This window comes from Silene latifolia, chromosome Y (genome assembly GCF_048544455.1).
Source record: "Silene latifolia isolate original U9 population chromosome Y, ASM4854445v1, whole genome shotgun sequence".
NCBI classification, from domain to species: domain Eukaryota; kingdom Viridiplantae; phylum Streptophyta; class Magnoliopsida; order Caryophyllales; family Caryophyllaceae; genus Silene; species Silene latifolia.
In genome coordinates this window covers 307,665,038-307,687,251 of record NC_133538.1, presented here as the reverse complement: position 1 = coordinate 307,687,251, position 22,214 = coordinate 307,665,038, and the positions used below count along the sequence as shown (strand labels likewise).

At 36.4% G+C, this 22,214-nt stretch overlaps 4 long non-coding RNA genes across 6 annotated transcripts in view; 2 read left to right on the top strand and 2 right to left on the bottom strand.

Moving 5' to 3' along the window:
• LOC141633127 (uncharacterized) overlaps positions 1-6,509 on the bottom strand; it is a 43,876-nt gene extending 37,367 nt beyond the window's left edge. Inside the window, exons 1-3 of one of the 2 annotated variants that reach the window (XR_012537931.1) lie at positions 6,334-6,509; positions 6,167-6,234; positions 5,276-5,362 (exon numbers count right to left, since the gene is read on the bottom strand). This is a non-coding gene — a long non-coding RNA (uncharacterized LOC141633127). The remainder of the gene's footprint in view (positions 1-5,275; positions 5,363-6,166; positions 6,235-6,333) is intronic. The other variant, XR_012537930.1, reaches the window with a different exon arrangement.
• The window catches only part of LOC141633130 (uncharacterized), a 38,180-nt gene extending 18,429 nt beyond the window's left edge, over positions 1-19,751 (top strand). The window contains exon 3 of the long non-coding RNA XR_012537934.1: positions 19,593-19,751. This is a non-coding gene — a long non-coding RNA (uncharacterized LOC141633130). The remainder of the gene's footprint in view (positions 1-19,592) is intronic.
• LOC141633128 (uncharacterized) lies at positions 8,362-15,212 on the top strand. 2 transcript variants are annotated; one of them, XR_012537932.1, is made up of 4 exons: positions 8,362-8,570; positions 8,669-8,776; positions 12,977-13,084; positions 14,853-15,212. It is a non-coding gene; the product is annotated as an uncharacterized LOC141633128 (long non-coding RNA). The 2 variants fall into 2 exon arrangements; XR_012537933.1 differs by lacking the exons at positions 8,362-8,570; positions 8,669-8,776 and adding an exon at positions 12,625-12,878.
• Positions 15,630-17,410, bottom strand: LOC141633131 (uncharacterized). The gene is made up of 2 exons (XR_012537935.1): positions 17,324-17,410; positions 15,630-15,828 (listed from the first exon to the last, which is right to left on the bottom strand). It is a non-coding gene; the product is annotated as an uncharacterized LOC141633131 (long non-coding RNA).
• Positions 19,752-22,214: the final 2,463 nt, after the last annotated feature.

Here is a 22,214-nt window from a genome sequence, read left to right as displayed (position 1 = left end):
GAAAGGACGATATTAACGAATTATCGTTATATAAAATATGAGACGGAAATTAATGTCACATTAGTAGTTGATGTTGTGTTTGTTGTTTGATAAGTGTTTAGGTGGTTGATAATTATCACATGTTAGGATAGTTTGTAAATTGAAATTGTAATTAATAGGCTCAAAATGAATTTTATAGTGATAATTGTAATGTTTTGTTGATTGTGCCGAAAACTGAGCCTTAGTCCCTTTGACTGATGCGATGTCGATTAATTGAGTGATTGGTCGCCGCAATTTGACCCGTACACTGTCAGTAGGTCAGGGTTGCGGGTAAAAATTCGGTTGAATGAATTAGATAATCGGCCTTTTTCTTGTTTTAGGCCATTTATTATATCTCTATTTCACATGTGTAGTTAATTGAATTTAAATAGCTTCTTATTTAGTTAGTTGAATTTAAATAGCTTCTTATTTTGTAGAAATGGCCCTAGTTTTCCCTGAAGCCTTTTATATTGTTAATTGCTAGAATTGGAAGTTAGTATTGAATTCTTATTGAGGAACTGTTGGGATTGTATCTTTGTAAATAGACATTTATATAGCTTTCACATGATAGAATGTTAGAATTTATGTTGGTAAGTAGAACTTTTTGCCCTCTTAAGGTTAAGTGGGTGTCTTACTTGACTTATGTGGTGAGTTTTGGGTGGTGTGGGCTAAAATATTCAAAGCTGGGACTAGGCGTGACTAGGTCCTAGGTGAGTATTTCGGCCTTCATCATAGATAGGTCTTTATAGTCTCTGACGAGTATATGTTCACCGCTTGATAGCCTTTGTGTTCCTGACTAGTGGATGTTTATCCAAGTTGGGCATGACCTCAGGTACTAATTTTGATAGTATGGGGTCAGCTTAAGTACTAGCCGACCCTTCGGTGGTGTCCTTAGGGTACTCACTTCACTTTGTTTTAAAAAACGTTGTGAGTCTTGGGTGCGGTGGTGTGTATCCGCATGTCTAGGTCTGCGCAGATTTTAGGCTAGGGTTGTGTTGTCTCTTGGCCATGTTTTCTTAATAGTAACCGCCGAGCCAAGATACCGGTTCGATTACCTTCCCTACCTCGTGGTATAGACTTGAGTTACAAAGTGACTATTGACGGGACTAAGAACTTATGTCTGTCTTTGATATATTGCCCTTTCTTGTATGGTGATTCTATGAATCATAGAAGGTGAGATGCAAGCCGGCTATATGGTTGATAGAGTTTGGATTCCTGGATGTTATGTGATTCACATGATAGTGTAGTATGAGTCGGTCTAGTATTCACATGCTAGGACTATGTGTTGTTATATTGTTGTTCACATGATAAGCACGATTGTCTAGCATTTATATGCTAAGGCATTGTGTGATTCGTATTCATATTCTTATGTTTACATGTTATATTAATTATGACATTTCGTGGTTGGGAGAACTCGGAGTTACTCCCCACTGACGGTGGCTTTCGTATTTGTATAAAATGCGAATGACAAGTAGGTGATGCATATATGGGGTACATGGACGAGCTAGCGAGCAAAGTAACCTTGGGACCTAGACTGGTTTTATTTCATTGTGACCTTAAACCCTTTTTATGTCACATACTTTTTAGGGACATATGTCTCCCTTTTCTATTTTGGGTTTGTATCATTACATTTTCTTATCGTTAGCTATGGCATGTAAAGTAGTTCGTTTGAAATTACAGGTTTTTGGCTAATTGAACCAATTACAAACATATCCTACCGTTTTTCTCGTAGAATTACGTGTTTACTTTTCCGCAATAAATGGGGTGTCACATTGGTATCGAGCATATTTGCTCCCGACGCACGTTTGTGCACCCCAATATAAATAACTTGACCTTCAAATAATAAACTTGAGAGATGGGTAGGATGGGTAGATTTAGGATCTTATGTTGTAGTCTCTTTGTGTTTGCTCTTTGTTAGGTACTAACATGTTTGTTGATTGTTATTTAATAATCGTTGCGTTCTTAGATCAATGACCGTGAGCTTATCTATAGCTAATGGGGTTATTACCCTTATTATAAAAAAATTTTGAACTAAAGGTTTTGAAAATATTTTAATGTTTTTCACTGGTTTTAACGTCAATTAGTGTTAAAGCTTGTTATTGGAGACGTCTGATAATTAGTTTTATCATTTGTTGGTGTAAAAATGTATTTTTATGTCTTTGGATTGGAATATTGATGTTCTTGAGTGATCGCCAAGAGTATCTCTGTTCCATTGAAAGGACACTTATATTTTACAAAGATCAAGATTTAGTGCCGATTGCTGAGGATTGAAGAATTGTTCAACCTTTGAAGAATGCTTCTACTTCCTTGAAGATGTTTCTCGTTCTTTTTGTATCTCGCCTTATTCTTAATCTCTTGGTGCCTATCCTTCTTCTAAACTCTCTATTCTTCTTCCTAGGAAGTTACATTTGTATCCTCCCAACTTGTCCTTTCACCCTTGCTAATTCTCCCTTAACGCCTTTTAGATAGTTATCTTTCTTTTGTGGGGTGTTAACCTTGGTTGGATAATTTGGGTGTGAGTTGTTTACGGTTGACCTATAATCCCGGTTTTGAGAAGTTGTGATATTGGAAGGACTTAGGTTGAGTGTTATACCTTAGGAGTAAACACGGAGTAAGGTTTATGATGTGATTTTGGAAAGAGATACCTTTAGGATGTTGATAGCCATACATAAATTGATGTTACCTTATGACATTGTTGTTTGAGATTTGAGTATCTGACTTTTCCTTGTTGTCTAATTTCCATTTCTCCTTGATCATGAGCGTTACCGTTCATACCTCCTTTCCTCGCTTCATCTTGCTCCTCCTTTAAGTTTGACACTCGTATCTTGTGAAACTCTATCTTTGACATCCTTGTAATTTTGACTTCAATTTTTACCCTATGAAAGTCATTATAGCTTTCTTGTGGCTTAAGTTTGAGCTCTCTTAACATACTTTGTTTTTATGCTATCTAAGTTACTTTCCTCACATAACATCCAGGAATCCAAACTCTATCAACCATAGCCGGCTTGCATCTCACCTTCTATGATTCATAGAATCACCAAACAAGAAAGGGCAATATATCAAAGACAGGCATAAGTTCTTAGTCCCGTCAATAGTCACTTTGTAACTCAAGTCTATACCACGAGGTAGGGAAGGTAATCGAACTGGTATCTTGGCTCAGCGGTTACTATTAAGAAAACATGGCCAAGAGACAACACAACCCTAGCCTAAAATCTGCGCAGACCTAGACATGCGGATACACACCACCGCACCCAAGACTCACAACTTTTTTTAAAACAAAGTGAAGTGAGTACCCTAAGGACACCACCGAAGGGTCGGCTAGTACTTAAGCTGACCCCATACTATCAAACAGGTTTCGATCCTGGGACCTGTGGGTTATGGGCCCACCACGCTTCCGCTGCGCAACTCTGATACCAACTGTGACACCCTCATTTATTGCGGAAAAGTAAACACGTAATTCTACAGAAAAACTGGTAGGATATGTTTGTAATTGGTTGAACTAGCCAAAAACCTGTAATTTCAAAAATTTTCTAAACCAATCACAACATTTCCAACATTCCCAGAAGCGGGTGCCAAAACCTGCAAAGCTAATGAACTACTTTACATACATAGCTAATGATAAGAAAAAGTAAAGATACAAACCCAAAATAGAAAAGGGAGACATATGTCCCTAAAATGTATGTGACATAAAAAGGGTTTAAGGGTCACAATGAAATAAAACCAGTCTAGGTCCCAAGGTTACTTTGCTCGCTAGCTCGTCCATGTACCCCATATGTGCATCACCTACATCATTCGCATTTTATACAAATACGAAAGCCACGATCGGGGGGAGTAACTCCGAGTTCTCCCAAATACGAAATGTCATAATTAATATAACATGTAAACATAAGAATATGAATACGAATCACACAATGCCTTAGCATATAGATGCTAGACAAACGTGCTTATCATGTGTACAACAATATAACAACACATAGTCCTAGCATGTGAATACTAGACCGACTCAAGCTACACTATCATGTGAGTCACATAACATCCAGGAATCCAAACTCTATCAACCATAGCCGGCTTGCATCTCACCTTCTATGATTCATAGAATCACCATACAAGAAAGGGCAATATATCAAAGACAGGCATAAGTTCTTAGTCCCGTCAATAGTCACTTTGTAACTCAAGTCTATACCACGAGGTAGGGAAGGTAATCGAACCGGTATCTTGGCTCAGCGGTTACTATTAAGAAAACATGGCCAAGAGACAACACAACCCTAGCCTAAAATCTGCGCAGACCTAGACATGCGGATACACACCACCGCACCCAAGACTCACAACTTTTTTTAAAACAAAGTGAAGTGAGTACCCTAAGGACACCACCGAAGGGTCGGCTAGTACTTAAGCTGACCCCATACTATCAAAATTAGTACCTGAGGTCATGCCCCAACTTGGATAAACATCCACTAGTCAGGAACACAAAGGCTATCAAGCAGTGAACATATACTCGTCAGAGACTATAAAGACCTATCTATGATGAAGGCCGAAATACTCACCTAGGACCTAGTCACAAACTAGTCCCACTTGAATACTTTAGCCCACACCACACAAGACTCACCACACAAGTCAAGTAAGACACCCACTTAATCTTAAGAGGGCAAAAAGTCCTACTTACCAACATGAATTCTAACATTCTATCATGTGAAAGGCTATATAATATTGTCTATTCAGCAGATAAACCAACAGTTCCTCCATACCAATTCAATACTAACTTCCAATTCTAGCAATTTTAACAATATTAAAGGCTTCAGGGGAAACTAGGGCCATTTCTACAAAATAAGAAGCTATTTAAATTCAACTAACTAAATAAGAAGCTATTTAAATTCAATTAACTACACATGTGAAACAGAGATATAATAAATGGCCTAAAACAAGAAAAAGGCCGATTATCTAATTCATTCAACCGAATTTTTACCCGCAACCCCAGCCCTGCGACAGGTACGGGTCAAATTGCGGCTGACCAATCACTCAATTAACTGACATCGCATCAGTCAAAGGGACTAAGGCTCAGTTTTCGGCACAATCAACAAAACATGGCAATTATTGCTATAAAATTCATTTCCATACTAATATGTGAACTTGTACTTACAAAAGGCATGAATTTGACTCATATTTTCATGTGAAATAAACTACTCAAATAACATTCACAAAATCATACAAGAAAACAAAGAATGTGACATTTATTCGTCGAGTAACTCGGAATAGTTACCTTACGCTAGCAAAGAGACAAGTAATAACTTGAGAAAGCTTCTAAAACCCCAAAATTACTCTTCATCTTCAACCCCATATGAGCCACCTAAAATAATTATGTGAAAGGACGATATTAACGAATTATCTTTATATAAAATATGAGACGTAAATTAATTTAATTATATTTTAAATAAACCAAACTAGCGTCAAAACAATTTATAGATACGGCCCAACCTCGCGACTTAGCCAGGCCACTGCCTAGGCCACGGCCAGCCTTATAAAAGTCACTCTCGTCCCATAAATTAACTCAATCTCAACTCTCTACTCCATCTCACTCATTACTCCGTCTGACTCATTACTCCGTCTCAAATTCAATATCGATATTGTCAAATATTCCATTAAAGGAATTGCTCAACATTTAGAGTATAACTCCAAGCTACTCACCCACTTACCAAACCGAAGAAAGCGACAATTAAAATACAATATCAGACACAATACCCAACTAATCGTGGCATAAAATTGAATCATATAATTAGTCTAAGATAATGTAACCTTGTGGCTCACGCTGAAATAAGAACCCCATGAATCAATATCATGCACTAATCCAAATGCATTCATGTACCACTGATCAGCGATAATACAATGTCCGACCTTATGTTGGTATCACGCCACTAACTTTTACTCTTTCTGAAAGCTTAATTCCAACCCATCTCACAAACTACTCCGTATATAATAGTAGTACAAAAACAAAATATTATAATTACCGATAAAATTAATAATCATAACTATTATAAATAATCATCACACATAATCACTTTGATTATCAAAGTAGATGAATACAAACAAATATCACATAATCAAACAACCCCGAATAATAATAAGATTAATAGGATCGGTAGGATCGTGTTACCTTAAACGCCCCTTATTCTTCGAATAAATGGTCCACAAGGCACGAGCCTCACCCCGGGTCTTCGAATCCTTCATAAAAGGGCAAGAAAACGGAATAAAGAAGCTAAAAGACGACACTTTTATAAGACGGCGAAAGACGAAACCACTACGAAAAGGAGACTTTCTTACCTTAAAAGGAGGAGGAAGGAAAGGGGAAGAGAATGGTACAAAAATTACGGAATTTGGTTGAGAATGGAGGCGGGATCTGGGGTTTGAATGATCGGAAAAGGGGTGTTTTGGTTTCACTGGTTGTTGTTGCTGCTGTTGAAACGAAAAGGGAAAAGAAAAGTGAAGGGGATGGGGGACGTGGGATAATAATAATAATAATAATAATAATAATAATAAATGACGAGCTTGCTTGCCTGCTATATATTATACGTACGTTACTTCATCGTTAAGTAATTTCGTTCGTTTTTAAAACCGTCTCGAGTTAATAAAAATCGGTTTTTAGTAAAAGTTTCAGTAATAAAACGGAATTAATAATAAATAAATTTAACGAGTGAAAATAAAATAAACTCAGCTAGTTAACGGAAATAATACGATATTAGCTCGAATCGGAATTATTAGAGATTTTAACTAAATTAGCGGCTTTTAAAGATATTTGCTAATTTAGCGGAACAAACTCGAAATAGCTAACTGATCCATCTGGAGCCCACTTAGCTCGACTTCGATAAGGGACTTAGAAAGAAACAAAAAGTTATTAAATAAATAAAACTATTTACATGAACCCATAAAAAGTCAACTAAACAAACTCGAGCTAACTTTTAAAAGAACTTATTAACGATTATTAAATTTAACGTAACGAATTATAATGAAATTAATTAATTAGCTGAGAAAATAAATATATAAATCGTTAAATGATGTAATTAAATTCAAAATAGCAATTAAAAGAATTTTATTCAACTTAATAAAATACGGGGTGTTACAATCACCCCATCTTTTAAAAAGTTTCGTCCTCGAAACTTGAAAGTATAAATGGAAGGTTATGAAAATAAAACTGAAATTCAAATCGGTAACTAAAACATTTAAAAGGTCACTTATCGTAAAGAATCAAAATTCTTTCAAAAGTTTCAAATAAAATTTTCCGACAGAACCAGATTCTCATCAAGGGAACGAAAGTGTTCTCGTTACGTATTCAAGAACATCACATTCCAAATCAAAGATAAGGTCAAAAGGCAAATTATTTGTATAAGTCAAAATCAAAATACCTTCAAAAACATTAATGAAGAGTTTTCAAAAATATAAGTCTCATTCATGGAACGGAATTGCCCTTGTCGTGCCCACAAGAACGCTAACTTCCCAAGTCAGAGACAAATTTAAAACAAAAATTATTCGCTGACAAGTGTAGAACAAGCTATTAAACGTTTCTAATAACGAGTTCTAACATCCGATCAACGTTAAAATCAAAAGAAAAGGAAATTCATTCAAATTTTCTTTTGCAAAAGCCAAAATGGAAATAAAGGTTTCACCTTTAAATAACTAAAAGAGGAGTTAAATTCCTGAAATATAATACTAAACTTTGACAAAGGCATCATAATAGATCAAAGTGAATAGAAATTGGATAAAATTTAAAGAAATCTCGGGTTTAGCGATTAAAATCATGATAAAGAAGTCTATACTCAAAGAACAATTAGAGAATCAAATCGAATTTTCATTTTCCAAATCTTTACAAGTAGGGAAAATTTTGTAATGGTAACATAAATTTTTAACAACGAACCAAAAATAGTAGTTTTTAGTCCCGTCAATAGTCACTTTGTAACTCAAGTCTATACCACGAGGTAGGGAAGGTAATCGAACCGGTATCTTGGCTCAGCGGTTACTATTAAGAAAACATGGCCAAGAGACAACACAACCCTAGCCTAAAATCTGCGCAGACCTAGACATGCGGATACACACCACCGCACCCAAGACTCACAACTTTTTTTAAAACAAAGTGAAGTGAGTACCCTAAGGACACCACCGAAGGGTCGGCTAGTACTTAAGCTGACCCCATACTATCAAAATTAGTACCTGAGGTCATGCCCCAACTTGGATAAACATCCACTAGTCAGGAACACAAAGGCTATCAAGCAGTGAACATATAGTTTTTTTTGATTAGTTCCGCTTTTGGGAATTACGTGTTTACTCTTCTAATTTCCATCCGCACGTATTTTTTTATCCTTTCTTTTCCTCTTACACGGCATCCCCCCTCCCTTTTCTTTCTTTTTCTGTTTTTCCTACCGTCATCTCCTCCATCTTCAAAAAAATAAGAACAAAACACCATTAACATCAAAATCAAGCTTAAAATCGCCATAAAATCTTCGTTTCTTGTCCGTTTTTCGCGAAATTTACCTTTCCGGAATCCCCTCGCCACGATCTACAACTTAGTATGTTCTAATTTCAATTTTCATTAAGTTATTTTAAGACTATATTTCGGTAAATTCGGTATTTGTGTTTAATTTTTGTGTTTTTATTGTTTAATTAGGTGAAGGATTGGAAGACGAGTTCGGGGACTCGTATATTGTAGAGGATAGCGGTTAGTTGTGGTTAGGGTTTCGGTTTTGAGGATTAATTGCTCATTTTCTAGCTTAAGGTAACATATTTCGAGCTACTCGACGAATTATCGTCACATGTTTTTGATTTTTGTATGTTTGGTGAATTTTTGTTTGGGTAGTAATTTTTCACATGTTAAACTTAGTTGCATGCAAGCTTAATTTGTGCCTTTTGGTAGTTTAAATTATCAAAATTGAATTGGGGACGATTAATTAATTTTCAGACGGTCTTATAATGTATAAAAATGAAAAAAAAAGAGAGGAGAAATTGTCCGGCAGCGGGCCCGGCAGCAGCCGGCAGGCCGTGGCAGGCCCGTGGTAGGCCCACGGCTAGCCATGGTTGGCCCGGGTTGGTCCGTGCTTGTTTCGCGGGTTTTCGTGCAATCTTGGTCTTTCCGGGTTAATTAATATTAGAATAGTATATGTAACAAAAGGGTAGTAATTTGAATTGAAGCATACTAGTAACAAATATTATGTTAACGGAAAAATTGTGCTTATATTAATAGTTATCACATGTTAGGATAGTTTACAAAATGAATTTTATAGCTATAATTGTAATGCTTTGTTGATTGTGCCGAAAACTGAGCCTTAGTCCCTTTGACTGATGCGATGTCAGTTAATTGAGTGATTGGTCAGCCGCAATTTGACCCGTACCTGTCGCAGGGCTGGGGTTGCGGGTAAAAATTCGGTTGAATGGATTAGATAATCGGCCTTTTTCTTGTTTTAGGCCATTTATTATATCTCTATTTCACATGTTTAATTAGTTGAATTTAAATAGTTTCTTATTTAGTTAGTTGAATTTAAATAGCTTCTTATTTTGTAGTAATGGCCCTAGTTTCCCCTAAAGCCTTTTATATTGTTATAATTGCTAGGATTGGAAATTAGTATTGAATTCTTATTGAGGAACTGTTGGGATTGTATGCTGTAAATAGACATTTATATAGCTTTCACATGATAGAATGTTAGAATTTATGTTGGTAAGTAGGACTTTTTGCCCTCTTAAGGTTAAGTGGGTGTCTTACTTGACTTATGTGGTGAGTCTTGGGTGGTGTGGGCTAAAATATTCAAGCTGGGACTAGCTGTGACTAGGTCCTAGGTGAGTATTTCGGCCTTCATCATAGATAGGTCTTTATAGTCTCTGACGAGTATATGTTCACTGCTTGATAGCCTTTGTGTTCCTGACTAGTGGATGTTTATCCAAGTTGGGGCATGACCTCAGGTACTAATTTTGATAGTATGGGGTCAGCTTAAGTACTAGCCGACCCTTCGGTGGTGTCCTTAGGGTACTCACTTCACTTTGTTTTAAAAAAAACGTTGTGAGTCTTGGGTGCGGTGGTGTGTATCCGCATGTCTAGGTCTGCGCAGATTTTAGGCTAGGGTTGTGTTGTCTCTTGGCCATGTTTTCTTAATAGTAACCGCTGAGCCAAGATACCGGTTCGATTACCTTCCCTACCTCGTGGTATAGACTTGAGTTACAAAGTGACTATTGACGGGACTAAGAACTTATGCCTGTCTTTGTTATATTGCCCTTTCTTGTATGGTGATTTTATGAACTGTAATAGGTGAGATGTAAGCCGGTTACAGTTGATAAAGTTTGGATTACTATTTGTTATCTGATTCACATGATAGTTTAGTTTGGTCAGTTTAGGGGTCATTTGTTAGAATACATGCAAAGTAAATGGTTTATCAAATTGTTTACATGTTACAGTACATGTTACATTAATTTTGACGATTCGTGGCTGGGAGGACTCGAAGTTACTCCCCACTGAATTGTGGCTTTCGTGTTTGTATAAAATGTGATACCAACTGTGACACCCCCATTTATTGCGGAAAAGTAAACACGTAATTCTACAGAAAAACTGGTAGGATACAAATGTAACTTCCTAGGAAGAAGAATAGAGAGTTTAGAAGAAGGATAGGCACCAAGAGATTAAGAATAAGGCGAGATACAAAAAGAACGAGAAACATCTTCAAGGAAGTAGAAGCATTCTTCAAAGGTTGAACAATTCTTCAATCCTCAGCAATCGGCACTAAATCTAACGCATTGCCCCGTATTAAATAACAATCAACAAACATGTTAGTACCTAACAAAGAGCAAACACAAAGAGACTACAACATAAGATCCTAAATCTACCCATCCTACCCATCTCTCAAGTTTATTATTTGAAGGTCAAGTTATTTATATTGGGGTGCACAAACGTGCGTCGCGAAACCACTACAAAAAGGAGACTTTCTTACCTTAAAAGGAGGAGGAAGGAAAGGGGAAGAGAATGGTACAAAAATTACGGAATTTGGTTGAGAATGGAGGCGGGATCTGAGGTTTGAATGATCGGAAAATAGGTGATGGAGCTGTTGATTGTTGTTGTTGCTGTTGAGCGAATGACAGAAAAAAAATAAACTCGGAATAGTTACAAAGTGACTATTGACGGGACTAAGAACTTATGCCTGTCTTTGATATATTCCTCAATAAGGAAGTTTGATAGCATCATTATATTGAATTTGATCTATGGCTCTGATAATTTCTCAGCTAATCAGATAACGTACTCGTATGAACAAGCTAATGAACAATTAAGTTGGATAACAAATAGAATTTCATTTATTGGTGTTTAACACTAATTGACGCTAAAGATCAAGGAGAAATGGAAATTAGACAACAAGGAGCAAAGGTAAACATTATCTTTGTAAACTGATAATCGTTTATAGATGCTATTATGCAACTCGATTGGTGAAGGATGACAACGAAAAAGCTTTCTTTTATCTTGAAAAGCTCTCCCCTAAGATCAAAAGCATGGTCCGTCGGGATTCCACTAGCTTTGTTTCCATCTATAATGATGCTTTATGGGCCGAGAATTCATTGAAAGAAATTGAAAATGAAGCTCGTGCAACTAGTTCTAGTCTTGGCAAGAGGCCTTTGTATCCTTCTTCTAGGCCCTTTACTCCTTCACCCAGGTTCATTTCATCTCCCTCTGACCCAAACAAGAGGCGATTTGTTTCTAATGTTCAAGCTAACCGGGGCGGTCAATCTTCAGCTGTTAGTGATAATAAAGGTATTAGAGACCGATTGTGCTATAACTGCAAGAAACCAGCACACCCTGGTAAATGCTTCATTGACCCTATTATATGCTTTACTTGTAACAAACCGGGTCATAAGGCTAATGTTTGCCCGGAGAGGAAGGTGATGGCTTCTACCACTCCTGTCGTCCCGGTGAGGCCTGTGAGGCCGAAGGGTCGTATCTTTGTTATGAGCCGAGCTGAAGCTGAGGCACATCCTGATATCATTACCGGTACATTTTCTATTTTTGATGCTCCTTGTTTGGTACTATTTGATACGGGTGCCTCTTTATCTTTTATTTCAATAAAACTTTCCAATAAATTATCACTTGAATCATCACAAGAAGAAAGCACATCTATATCCTTACCCTCTGGTGATGTCTTTTCCTGTTCAAAAATCTATTCGGAAGTTCCTATTTCTATTATGGGATCAATATTTCCAACAAATCTTTTCCAATTTCCACTTGAAGAATTTGATGTCATTTTGGGCATGGATTGGTTACATACTTATCATGCTCGATTTGAATGTCGAGATCAGAAAATAATTCTTACAAACCCTTCAGGTCACCGTGTGTCTTATCAAATGGTTAAAAGACAAACCGGTACTAAACTAATTTCCGCTATGAAGTTTGTCAATGCAATGAAAAAGGGTCATCAAGCCTTTTTGTGTATGGTGACTACTTCTGATTCTTCTTCTCTGCCTCCTAAAGAGAACATTCCAGTAGTATGTGAATTTCCCGATGTTTTTCCTGATGAGCTACCGGGAATTCCTCCTGAAAGGGAAGTTGAATTTGCGTTTGACTTACGGATTTAACTATTATTGAAACGAGTCAAAACCGACTCGTTAAAAATCCCGACTAAAAATTCCGCACGTATTTTTTTATCCTTTCTTTTCCTCTTACACGGCATCCCCCCTCCCTTTTCTTTCTTTTTCTGTTTTTCCTACCGTCATCTCCTCCATCTTCAAAAAAATAAGAACAAAACACCATTAACATCAAAATCAAGCTTAAAATCGCCATAAAATCTTCGTTTCTTGTCCGTTTTTCGCGAAATTTACCTTTCCGGAATCCCCTCGCCACGATCTACAACTTAGTATGTTCTAATTTCAATTTTCATTAAGTTATTTTAAGACTATATTTCGGTAAATTCGGTATTTGTGTTTAATTTTTGTGTTTTTATTGTTTAATTAGGTGAAGGATTGGAAGACGAGTTCGGGGACTCGTATATTGTAGAGGATAGCGGTTAGTTGTGGTTAGGGTTTCGGTTTTGAGGATTAATTGCTCATTTTCTAGCTTAAGGTAACATATTTCGAGCTACTCGACGAATTATCGTCACATGTTTTTGATTTTTGTATGTTTGGTGAATTTTTGTTTGGGTAGTAATTTTTCACATGTTAAACTTAGTTGCATGCAAGCTTAATTTGTGCCTTTTGGTAGTTTAAATTATCAAAATTGAATTGGGGACGATTAATTAATTTTCAGACGGTCTTATAATGTATAAAAATGAAAAAAAAAAAAAAGAGGAGAAATTGTCCGGCAATGGGCGGCGAAGAAATGCCGGCAGTCGTGGCAGGCCCGTGGTAGGCCCACGGCTAGCCATGGTTGGCCCGGGTTGGTCCGTGCTTGTTTCGCGGGTTTTCGTGCAATCTTGGTCTTTCCGGGTTAATTAATATTAGAATAGTATAAGTAACAAAAGGGTAGTAATTTGAATTGAAGCATACTAGTAACAAATATTATGTTAACGGAAAAATTGTGCTTATATTAATAGTTATCACATGTTAGGATAGTTTACAAAATGAATTTTATAGCTATAATTGTAATGCTTTGTTGATTGTGCTGAAAAAATCGAGCCTTAGTCCCTTTGGTGATGCGATGTCGATTAATTGAGTGATTGGTCACCATGCAATTTGACCCGCACTGTCGCAGGTGGGGTTGCGGGTAAAAATTCGGTTGAATGAATTAGATAATCGGCCTTTTTCTTGTTTTAGGCCATTTATTATATCTCTATTTCACATGTTTAATTAGTTGAATTTAAATAGTTTCTTATTTAGTTAGTTGAATTTAAATAGCTTCTTATTTTGTAGTAATGGCCCTAGTTTCCCCTAAAGCCTTTTATATTGTTATAATTGCTAGGATTGGAAATTAGTATTGAATTCTTATTGAGGAACTGTTGGGATTGTATCTTTGTAAATAGACATTTATATAGCTTTCACATGATAGAATGTTAGAATTTATGTTGGTAAGTAGGACTTTTTGCCCTCTTAAGGTTAAGTGGGTGTCTTACTTGACTTATGTGGTGAGTCTTGGGTGGTGTGGGCTAAAATATTCAAGCTGGGACTAGCTGTGACTAGGTCCTAGGTGAGTATTTCGGCCTTCATCATAGATAGGTCTTTATAGTCTCTGACGAGTATATGTTCACTGCTTGATAGCCTTTGTGTTCCTGACTAGTGGATGTTTATCCAAGTTGGGGCATGACCTCAGGTACTAATTTTGATAGTATGGGGTCAGCTTAAGTACTAGCCGACCCTTCGGTGGTGTCCTTAGGGTACTCACTTCACTTTGTTTTAAAAAAAACGTTGTGAGTCTTGGGTGCGGTGGTGTGTATCCGCATGTCTAGGTCTGCAGATTTTTAGGCTAGGGTTGTGTTGTCTCTTGGCCATGTTTTCTTAATAGTAACCGCTGAGCCAAGATACCGGTTCGATTACCTTCCCTACCTCGTGGTATAGACTTGAGTTACAAAGTGACTATTGACGGGACTAAGAACTTATGCCTGTCTTTGTTATATTGCCCTTTCTTGTATGGTGATTTTATGAATCGTAATAGGTGAGATGTAAGCGATTCTGATTGATAAAGTTTGGATTACTATTTGTTATCTGATTCACATGATAGTTTAGTTTGGTCAGTTTAGGGGTCATTTGTTAGAATACATGCAAAGTAAATGGTTTATCAAATTGTTTACATGTTACAGTACATGTTACATTAATTTTGACGATTCGTGGCTGGGAGGACTCGAAGTTACTCCCCACTGAATTGTGGCTTTCGTGTTTGTATAAAATGTGATTGACAGGTTGTTGATGCTTAGTTGGGTGTCACAGACGGCTAGTGAGCAAGGAACCTTGGACCTAGTTTTGGCTATTTTATTAGACAACCTTTTACACTTTTGGTTTGTATATAATTCGAAGGGACATATGTCTCCCTTTCTATTTTTGGTTTGTATCATTATATTTCCGCGTCTTTAGTTATATATGTAAGTTAGTTTATCAGCTGTTGCAGGGTTATGACACTCTTCTTGAGTTGGAATTGGTTGTGAATGGTTTAGTTAGAAAATTTTTTGAAATTGCAGGTTTTTGGACTAGTTGAACCATTTACAAACATATCCTACCAGTTTTTCTGTAGAATTTACGTATATAATTAAGGCTAGATTTAAGGGTGTCACAGTTGGTATCAGAGCTTCATATGGTGCCATTTTAAAGGAAGTTTGATAGCTGTTGTTGTAAGAGAATTCAACCAAAGGTAAACATTTCTCCCAAGAAGCTTTCTTATATTTTTAGCTAGTCTATACCACGAGGTAGGGAAGGTAATCGAACCTGTCGCAGGATTAAGACCTTGTTTTAGGCCATTTATTATATATATAAGTTGAACCAAAATTACTTTACATAATGAGTCAGACGGACTGTGACACCCTCATTTATTGCGGAAAAGTAAACACGTAATTCTACAGAAAAACTGGTAGGATATGTTTGTAATTGGTTGAACTAGCCAAAAACCTGTAATTTCAAAAATTTTCTAAACCAATCACAACATTTCCAACATTCCCAGAAGCGGGTGCCAAAACCTGCAAAGCTAATGAACTACTTTACATACATAGCTAATGATAAGAAAAAGTAAAGATACAAACCCAAAATAGAAAAGGGAGACATATGTCCCTAAAATGTATGTGACATAAAAAGGGTTTAAGGGTCACAATGAAATAAAACCAGTCTAGGTCCCAAGGTTACTTTGCTCGCTAGCTCGTCCATGTACCCCATATGTGCATCACCTACCTGTCATTCGCATTTTATACAAATACGAAAGCCACAGTCAGTGGGGAGTAACTCCGAGTTCTCCCAGCCACGAAATGTCATAATTAATATAACATGTAAACATAAGAATATGAATACGAATCACACACTGCCTTAGCATATAGATGCTAGACAATCGTGCTTATCATGTGAACAACAATATAACAACACATAGTCCTAGCATGTGAATACTAGACCGACTCATACTACACTATCATGTGACTCACATAACATCCAGGAATCCAAACTCTATCAACCATAGCCGGCTTGCATCTCACCTTCTATGATTCATAGAATCACCAAACAAGAAAGGGCAATATATCAAAGACAGGCATAAGTTCTTAGTCCCGTCAATAGTCACTTTGTAACTCAAGTCTATACCACGAGGTAGGGAAGGTAATCGAACTGGTATCTTGGCTCAGCGGTTACTATTAAGAAAACATGGCCAAGAGACAACACAACCCTAGCCTAAAATCTGCGCAGACCTAGACATGCGGATACACACCACCGCACCCAAGACTCACAACTTTTTTAAAACAAAGTGAAGTGAGTACCCTAAGGACACCACCGAAGGGTCGGCTAGTACTTAAGCTGACCCCATACTATCAAAATTAGTACCTGAGGTCATGCCCCAACTTGGATAAACATCCACTAGTCAGGAACACAAAGGCTATCAAGCAGTGAACATATACTCGTCAGAGACTATAAAGACCTATCTATGATGAAGGCCGAAATACTCACCTAGGACCTAGTCACAGCTAGTCCCAGCTTGAATATTTTAGCCCACACCACCCAAAACTCACCACATACGTCAAGTAAGACACCCACTTAACCTTAAGAGGGCAAAAAGTCCTACTTACCAACATAAATTCTAACATTCTATCATGTGAAAGCTATATAAATGTCTATTTACAGCATACAATCCCAACAGAATCCTCAATAAGTATTCAATACTAATTTCTAATTCTAACAATAGTAACCATATTAAAGGCTTCATGGGAAACTAGGGCCATTTCTACAATATAAGAAGCTACTTAAATCAACTAATTACACATGTGAGATAAAAATATAATGAATGGCCTAAAACAAGAAAAAGGCCGACTATCTAATTCATTCAAAATTTCATCCAACCGAATTTTTACCCGCAACCCCAGCCCTGCGACAGGTACGGGTCAAATTGCGGCTGACCAATCACTCAATTAATCGACATCGCATCGGTCAAAGGGACTAAGGCTCGGTTTTCGGCACAATCAACAAAACATTACAATTATCGCTATAAAATTCATTTGAGCCTATTAATTACAATTTCATTTTGTAAACTATCCTAACATGTGATAACTATTAATATGAGCACAATTTTACCATCCTTATTATCTTTACTACTAACATTATTCATTCACCTAAACACTTATCAAACAACAGGCACACATTAACTACTAATGTGACATTAATTCGTCGAGTAACTCGGAATAGTTACCTTACGCTAGCAAAGAGACAAGTAAAAACTTGAGAAAGCTTCTAAAACCCCAAAATTACTCTTCATCTTCAACCCCATATGAGCCACCTAAAATAATTATGTGAAGGGACGATATTAACGAATTATCGTTATATAAAATATGAGACGGAAATTAATTTAAATCAAAACATGTAAATCATATTCATTAGCTACTGTCTTATGTTCATAAACCATTATGACCCTCCCTTTTGACAGGCATACCCAGAAAATTGTCACAACTTTTACGCCCTAGAAATAGTCCCATAAAGCACCATTTTATCCGTCCCAAAATCGAGCCCAACTCGGCTGTCACGGCTCCCAAAACCGAGGCCAAAACAGCCCACACGGCCTCCATTTCGATTGTCCCAAAACAAAGGAAGGCTGCACAAAAACTGGTACCAAAACAGAGTTCAATCAATCCTAAACCAGTCCTAAACCGAGTCAAAACAGTCCCAAAAATGTCTCAAAGTACACTGCAAAGCGGACTCAAAAAACAGTCCTAATCTCTTGCACAATACCACAACTAAACAAGATCCCAAATAGCATCCCAAAACAATCCTACATGTCGGTATACACCGTCTCAAATATACCACTTACTAGCTAGCATCCCAAATGATCCCTAGAGGTCGGTATACACCGTCTCAATCATCTCCACATTTCAAAGATACACCGTCTCAACTATACAACGGACTAATTAACATCCATAATGATCCCAATATATAATTATACACCGTCTCAACTATAAAACAGACTAACCAGCTTTCAAAATACACATATTTAACAAGTAATACTGAGTAACCTATCATTATTACCTTTTTCCGATTGAACTAATCATTTATGACTAACAAATATTCTACCAGACCGTCTATTTTAGTACATACAACCGTCTTATAATAAACAAAGCTAAAAATATAAATTGGGTTTGTAAAAATACATAACGAAAATGAATTTTACTTACAACGATAATTGTAATGTTTTGTTGATTGTGCCGAAAACTGAGCCTTAGTCCCTTTGACTGATGCGATGTCAGTTAATTGAGTGATTGGTCAGCCGCAATTTGACCCGTACCTGTCGCAGGGCTGGGGTTGCGGGTAAAAATTCGGTTGGATGAAATTTTGAATGAATTAGATAGTCGGCCTTTTTCTTGTTTTAGGCCATTCATTATATTTTTATCTCACATGTGTAATTAGTTGATTTAAGTAGCTTCTTATATTGTAGAAATGGCCCTAGTTTCCCCTGAAGCCTTTAATATGGTTACTATTGTTAGAATTAGAAATTAGTATTGAATACTTATTGAGGATTCTGTTGGGATTGTATGCTGTAAATAGACATTTATATAGCTTTCACATGATAGAATGTTAGAATTTATGTTGGTAAGTAGGACTTTTTGCCCTCTTAAGGTTAAGTGGGTGTCTTACTTGACGTATGTGGTGAGTTTTGGGTGGTGTGGGCTAAAATATTCAAGGCGGGACTAGGCGTGACTAGGTCCTAGGTGAGTACTTCGGCCTTCATCATAGATAGGTCTTTATAGTCTTGACGAGTATATGTTCACTGCTTGATAGCCTTTGTGTTCCTGACTAGTGGATGTTTATCCAAGTTGGGGCATGACCTCGGGTACTAATTTTGATAGTATGGGGTCAGCTTAAGTACTAGCCGACCCTTCGGTGGTGTCCTTAGGGTACTCACTTCACTTTGTTTTAAAAAAAGTTGTGAGTCTTGGGTGCGGTGGTGTGTATCCGCATGTCTAGGTCTGCGCAGATTTTAGGCTAGGGTTGTGTTGTCTCTTGGCCATGTTTTCTTAATAGTAACCGCTGAGCCAAGATACCAGTTCGATTACCTTCCCTACCTCGTGGTATAGACTTGAGTTACAAAGTGACTATTGACGGGACTAAGAACTTATGCCTGTCTTTGATATATTGCCCTTTCTTGTTTGGTGATTCTATGAATCATAGAAGGTGAGATGCAAGCCGGCTATGGTTGATAGAGTTTGGATTCCTGGATGTTATGTGATTCACATGATAGTGTAGTATGAGTCGGTCTAGTATTCACATGCTAGGACTATGTGTTGTTATATTGTTGTTCACATGATAAGCACGATTGTCTAGCATCTATATGCTAAGGCAGTGTGTGATTCGTATTCATATTATTATGTTTACATGTTATATTAATTATGACATTTCGTGGCTGGGAGAACTCGGAGTTACTCCCCACTGACTGTGGCTTTCGTATTTGTATAAAATGCGAATGACAGGTAGGTGATGCATATATGGGGTACATGGACGAGCTAGCGAGCAAAGTAACCTTGGGACCTAGACTGGTTTTATTTCATTGTGACCCTTAAACCCTTTTTATGTCACATACATTTTAGGGACATATGTCTCCCTCTTTTTCTTTGGTTTGTATCACTTTATTCTCGACTTTAGTATAGTTATGTAAATTAGTCTGTTAGCATTTGCGGTGTTGGCATCCTCATTCGGAAATGTTTGTGAATGGTTTAGAAAAGTTTTAAAAATAACAGGTTTTAATTAGTTGAACCAATTACAAACATATCCTGTCAGTTTTTCCGTAGAATTACGTGTTTACTTTTCCGCAATAAGTGAGGGTGTCAAAGTTGCTAAAAATATAAATTGGGTTTGTAAAAATACATAACGAAAATGAATTTTACTTACAACGGATTGACGAGAACGACGAAAGGAGCGCTATGGAACAAAAATAGTTGAAAACGGATAAGGAACGAAGTACCAACGTCGATCAACAGATCAAATTTCAAAGAACAGTACGAAAAGGAAGGAAAAAGAAGGAAGAAGAAGAAAACAGGCGTGCGTTGTTTATAAATGAGACAATGACTGCTAGCCTTGCTATTTATTATACGTCGTTTCTTAAATCGTTAAGAAACTTCGATCGTTATTAAAACCGTTTGAGTTAAATTTAACCGATTTAAGTAAAAGTTTCAGTAATAAAACGGAATCAATAATAAATAAATTTAATGAGTGAAAATAAAATAAACTCAGCTAGTTAACGGAAATAATACGATATCAGCTTGAATCGGAATTATTAGCGATTTTTACGAAACTAACGGATATTAATAAAAATTGCTATTTTAGTGAAATAAGCTCAAAATAGCTAATTGGACGGTTTTGTTCCCAAAATCCATCTCGGGTTCACTTAAAACAACTTTCATAAGGACTCGTAAAGAAACGGAAATTATTAAATAAATAAACTCGAACTAATTTCAATAAACTCGAACTAACTTTAAATAAACTTATTAATGATTATTAAAATTAACGTATCGACTTATGATGAAATTAATTAATTAGCTAAGCATATATATATATAAATCGTCAAATGATGTAATTAAATTCAAAATAGCAATTAAAAGAATTTTATCCAACTTAATAAAATACGGGGTGTTACAATCACCCCATCTTTTAAAAAGTTTCGTCCTCGAAACTTGAAAGTATAAATGAAAGGTTATAAAAATAAAACTGGAATTGGAATCGGTAACCAAAACATTTTAAAGGTTATTTATCGTAAGAATCAAAATTCTTTCAAAAGTTTCAAATAAAATTTTCCAAAATAAACGATTCTCATCAAAGGAACGGAAGTGCTCTCGTTGCGCATTCAAGAACATCACATTCCAAATCCAAGATAAGGTCAAAGGCAAATCATTTGTATAAATCGAAAATCAAAATACTTTCAGAAACATTAATGAAAAGTTTTCAAATGTATAAGTCTCATTCATGGAACGAAATTGCCCTTGTCGTGCACACAAGAGCGCTAACTTTCCAAGTCAAAGACAAATTTAAAACCGAAAATCACTCGTCGACAAGAGTAGAACAAGTTATTAAACGTTTCTAATAACTAGTTCTAATATCCGATCAACGTTAAAATCAAAAGAAAAGGAAATCCATTCAAATTTTCTTTTGCAAAAGCCAAAATGGAAATAAAGGTTTCACCTTTAAACTCAAAGGGGAATCAAATTCCTGAAAATATCATATTAAACTTTGACAAAGAAGTCATAAATAGACCAAGGTTAATAGAAATTGGATAAAATTTACAAAAATCTCAGGTTTAGCAACTCAAAACCATGATAAGGAAGTCTATACTCAAAGAACAATTAGAGAATCAAATCGAATTTTTATTTTCCAAATCTTTACAAGTAGGGAAAATTTTGTGAGGGTAACATAAATTTTTAACAACGAACCAAAAATAGTAGTTTTAAATATTTAGAAATTGTGTGAAATGAAAAGTAAGTTAGACATCATAGATACAAGTATGCTAAGAGGGTTCAAGCTTAACCAACAAAAGAGGTATGATGAACATCCTAGGGATAAGAATTGAAGTCAAATTTACAAGGATGTCAAAGATAGAGTTTCACCAGATACGAGTGTCAAACTTAAAGGAGGAGCAAGATGAAGCGAGGAAAGAAGGTATGAACGGTAACGCTCATGATCAAGGAGAAAAGAAAATTAGACAAGAAGGAAACGCCAAGTACTCGAATCTCAAATAACAACATCAGCCTAAACGGTTTCGAAAACTTCCCAACGACAAAACTTATGACCAAAACACTTCCAAGGATTTCCTCAAATCATTTATGTTACTTCATCCTAATTTATCCCCTAAAACATGGTACTCCACTATAAGTGTGACTTCATCACTCCAAATCCCCAAACATCCACCAACATCTTCCACAAGATCAAGGTCAACTGGTCAAGGTTTCCAACAAAGCTATACTCATATCCAACTAGTGTCAACCATGGGTTTCTCAAAAAGTAAAACCCCAAAATCTGAAAAATCAATAGGATCTCAAGTTTCTCTATCCTTTTATTTATTTAAGAATTTCGAGTTTATTTATTTAATAATTAAATTCAAC